Raw genomic sequence first — 4619 nt, forward strand, 5'->3', positions numbered from 1 at the left:
ACTGTCCTGGAGAGTGTGAGAGAAACCATAAAACAAAACTCAAAATAAAAAAAAAAAAAAAAAAAAAGGCCACAATAAATATTGTATGAGACCACGATCATAAAAACTCAAGAAAAGGTTTTCATGCTCAAAGAAGCATTCTTTGATGGTAGGAGGGGTGGGAGGAAAATAAGAGTAACTCACAGGCTAGAGGGTTGTTAACTGCTGTCCAGTCAGTTTCGACTCGACTCACAGTGACCCTCTACAGGGTTTCCAAGGAGGGGCCGGTGGGTTTCAACTACCGTTTTTTTTGGTTAGCAGTCCAATGTTTATCCTACAGCGCCACACCAGAACTCTGCTTATCTTATAGTTTGTGTCTTGTTAGTGATAACATGTAGGGAAAAATGGCAGAGTGTGTTTACAGGGGGCTGTATGCACAATCCGCCAAAAGCAAACAAATTTGTGGCACATGCATTATTTGCGAAAAACTACGGTATGAACCACACAGGGTTTCTGCGAAGGATGCATGAAATAAGGTCATGTGTTTAACACAGAACTTGCACACAGACAGTGATGAATCACAGCAGCTTGTATAACACACTCTCTTTATAGTCATCCCACTGGGTCTGCTCAACAAATCGGTAAGTGACTTTTCACCATCAGCACTTTAGCGATGAGGAAACAGGGGCTCAGGAAGGGTCTCATCGCAAGCCCAAAGTCACACCGCGCTATTAAGTAGCAGAGTCCAGCTTCTAAGTAATAAGACTTCAGGAAACTGACACAAAATGTGCTCCTTGTTCCAAAGAACAGCCAAACAATCAATACGCAGTATGCAGTACACAGGCACTGACAATGTCTGAAATATACAAGTTCACAAATGGTTTCTGCAATCTTAGCACACTGGCAGCCCTTTAGAAAAAGAAGGCATGGTAAAAATCAACCTCAGGGGGCGCTGTGTTCAGAGGGCATTGAGTTCGCGTTAATGGTGATAAATCGGTTTGCAAAAGGACAACAAGAAAAGGCTGCACAACCTGAAGAAAGTAGTTGTTGTCACCGAATTGGACACTTGGAAAACTGAAGTGGTGAAGGTTTCATGGTGTGTTTTCATCAAAATAAAAGCACAAAGTAGCCCTGTTCATGGTGGTGAAATACTCAGGAAACAGACAGCGGTAACGCTTGTACAGTGTGAGGAACGAGAATGAGATTAATGTCACAGATTATACACCTAAAAAATGCTGACTAGGCAAATGTTGTTGTTAAATGCACCCTAGAGCCGGTTCAAACTCATACGGTTTCCAAGGAGTGCCTGGTGGGTTTGAAACACTGACCTTGTGGTTAGCAATCCAGTGCTTATCTTACAGCACCACACCATATGTGTGTGTGTGTGTGTGTGTATCCCCCCCCCACCCACACACACACACAGGAGTCCTGGTGTGGTGTGGCGCTCTGGGCTAATGTGTCAGACTGCAAAGTCATTTGAACTGCAAGGTCAGTGATTCAAGCTCACCAGCTGCTCCTTAGAAACCCTACACAGGATCGCTATGGATCGGAATCAACTCAACGGCACTTAACAACAACAACAAGGAGAGACCCAAGATGGCACAGCAATTAAGCGCTCAGCTGCTAACCTAAGGCTGGTGGGTCTGCCTTAGGAACCTTATGGGCAATTCTACCCTATCTTATAGGGTCACTAAGAGTAGAAACTTAGTTGGCGGTTCTAGACTAGGTGTACTTTTGCTTTGGGTATAAACGAATTAACAGTGTGGTACCAACATCCATGCACAATAGTACTACAACAACAACAACAACGGCACTATGATTACTGTGTATGTTACCACTGGGAGGAGCTGAGTGTAGGGTCTATGGGAGCTCTCTGTACTATCGTAAAGAAAGAATCAATGTATTTATGCATACAGATGGCCCTGGGCGGCGCTGTAGGGTGAGCACTGGACTGCTAACCACAAAGTGGGCAGTTCAAACCCACCAGGTGCTCCTCAGAAACTGCATACCGGGTTGCTATGAGTCAGGACAGGCTCAAAGGCACTTAAAACAACCGCATGGTCACCATGAGTCATCTAAACTTAGTGGCAACAAGGCTGGTATTCTGGTTTATGGCGAAAAACACCCAAACCAAAGCCCACTGCCATTCTGCCAATTCTAACTCACGGTGAGCTACAGAGGGTTTCCAATGCTGTCTGTCGTTACTCCAATAGAAAGCCACATTCTTTCCCAGGCAGAGTGGCTGGTGAGCTTGAACCACTGATCTTGCAGTTCGCAGGACAGCGCTTATCCTATGGCGCTCCTTTATGCGTAATACTCAGGATAAAATTATCCCAAAATGAAGTATTCAAAAAGCAAACCCGCTAACACTTCACAACGAGGATAAATCCGTTTGGCAAAAATGGACCAGGGTGAAAATGGAGAGCAGCCCAGAGGGCCCCCTCACCCACGAGCCCTCCAGCAGGTCTCCGGTTCATTGGGGCGGAGGGCCTGCTACAGTAGGTGTGAGCAGGGCCCAGCCCACCTGCTCGATGGAATCCCACATGTACAGTTCCCCCTGCTGCTTCTGTTCGTCCTTCTTGTCCTCCACATTGATGTCCACATCGCCTCGGGGACCCAGCTTCTTATGCTGAAGGGGAAGAGAGAAGCACATGACCCAGGTCTGGGATCCGCAGGACAGCAATGCTACCTCAGGGCCTTTGCATTTGCTGTTCTTGCATCTGGGCTTCTCTCTCTGGATGGTCTGGTTTGTATGAGTGTCATGTCCTTAGAGGAATGTCCCTGAACACTTCCCCTAGAAAGATCCTAGTCAACATGTTGTGAGGCTGGGTGTGAGTATCCCCACTTGCACGGCAGGCACGGGAGCACACTCTCGGAAGCCAGCCAGACCTGGCCTCAGATGCTTCCCTTAGCAGACAGCACCACATCTTTCCACATAGAAGTTACCCTCAGAAATCCCGGGCCCCTGCCTACACCACCCACAGGAAATTAATCAACGAGGTAAGGTACAGTGTTTGCCAAATAAACCTTATAACGCTCACAGTATATACATAAAATCATGGTATCACGTCACGCTCAGAGTGAGCTCAGGACAGGGGTTCTGTTACTGTACCCCAAGACCAGTGAGGGCAGAGAGGCAGTGAGAAGTTGAGGGGTTTGCCTGTAAGCAGAGCTGGAATCAGACCCTGAGTGGCCAGGTAGACCCAGAGGGTAAAGCAGGGCAGCAGGCCTGGGACCCACCTTGATGATGATCTTCCCGCGCAGCTGGCTGGGTGAGGGCAGCTGGTCAGCACTGGCCTCAGTGGGCTTCACCAGCAGCAGGTCGTCCAGCACCTCCTTGAACACCTTGGCCATGTAGCGCTGCTGTTCCACGCCACAGTGCTGCTCAATGGACAGGACCACGGGGAAACTGCGGCCAGAGGGGGGACTCAGGGGGCAGCTGGGGTGACCACTGCTCTAGCACACTCCCAGCCTGGCCAGCAGAGAAGCCAGGAGTCGCCCGACCCCAGGGAAACAGGCACCAGGTCATGCCTGTCTGAAAGCAAACTAAGGGTCTGCTCACATGGAGCAGCCCACCCGCCATATGGGGCAGACTGCACGCGGGGCACAAGCCCAGCGGTCACAATAACTCTAATTCACGGAGTAAGGAGCTCCGGTAGCGTAGTGATTACGAATCTGGCTGCGAACTGCGAGGTGAGAAGTTCGAAACTACCAGCCGCTCCGTGGGAGAAAGATGAGGCTTTCTGCTCCCGTAAAGATTGACAGCCTTGGAAACCCTGTGCAGGGTCACTATAAGTTGGAACCAACTCCACGGCACATAACAACAACAACAAATTCACGGAGTCTCAAAATCAAGCACTCCAAATCACTTCTCTATGCCAGGTCAGAACCACGTACAAAGCCTACAGAGATTTCTCTTACTTGTCTTTCAATCCACTCATTTCTTTTAAACTTGGGAGGGGGTCGGGGGTGTGTGACTAAACCAGAAGTCCCTACTCTTTTTTGAACAATTAAAAATCTGCAGGAAAGGTAAAAAGATGCAATGAGCACTCGTACATCCTGCGTCAGAAGTCAGCAACATTTGGCATTTTGCACAGATGCATCTATACAGGTGAGTCACTGAATGGTGGGGCTGGTTAATGCACTCGGCTGCTAACCAAAGATCTGGAGATTTAAGACGACCCAGAGGTTTCTCAGAATAAAGGTCTGGTGAATGACTCCCAAAAAAATCAATCACTGAAACCCCTATGGAGCTCAGTTCAACTCTGCTACACATGGAGTCACAGGTATGTGGGAGTGTGTGTGCGTGTGTGGAGGTGTTGATGGAATCTGGATCACTTCTACCTTTCAACTACAGTCAACACGTATGCAGCTGCCTTACATATGAACCGTACATACCAGCGGTGAGCACCCCATCTCAGCTGCAGAATGTTTCATGCCTACTAGTGTGTAGGAACACAGGAGCTGGGCCAGGGTCAGAACACTATGGACCGCAGGCCTGCCACCTCGTTTTGTCAATAAAGTTTTATTAGAACACAGCACACCAATTATCTGTATTGTCTGTGGCTGCTTTCAGTCCCAACAGCAGACAGACTAGCAGCCTTACGTAACAGGATCTGGCCAGGAAACAGAAGGTTTAC

The 4619-nt window shown here is 48.5% G+C and overlaps 1 protein-coding gene across 1 annotated transcript in view; it reads right to left on the minus strand.

Moving 5' to 3' along the window:
• Nucleotides 1-4619, minus strand: part of PLCG2 (phospholipase C, gamma 2 (phosphatidylinositol-specific)) — a 152891-nt gene that overhangs the window by 53250 nt on the left and 95022 nt on the right. The window lies entirely within an intron of this gene.

The sequence above is a fragment of the Chrysochloris asiatica genome, unplaced genomic scaffold, assembly GCF_000296735.1.
Source record: "Chrysochloris asiatica unplaced genomic scaffold, ChrAsi1.0 scaffold00037, whole genome shotgun sequence".
Classification (NCBI taxonomy): domain Eukaryota; kingdom Metazoa; phylum Chordata; class Mammalia; order Afrosoricida; family Chrysochloridae; genus Chrysochloris; species Chrysochloris asiatica.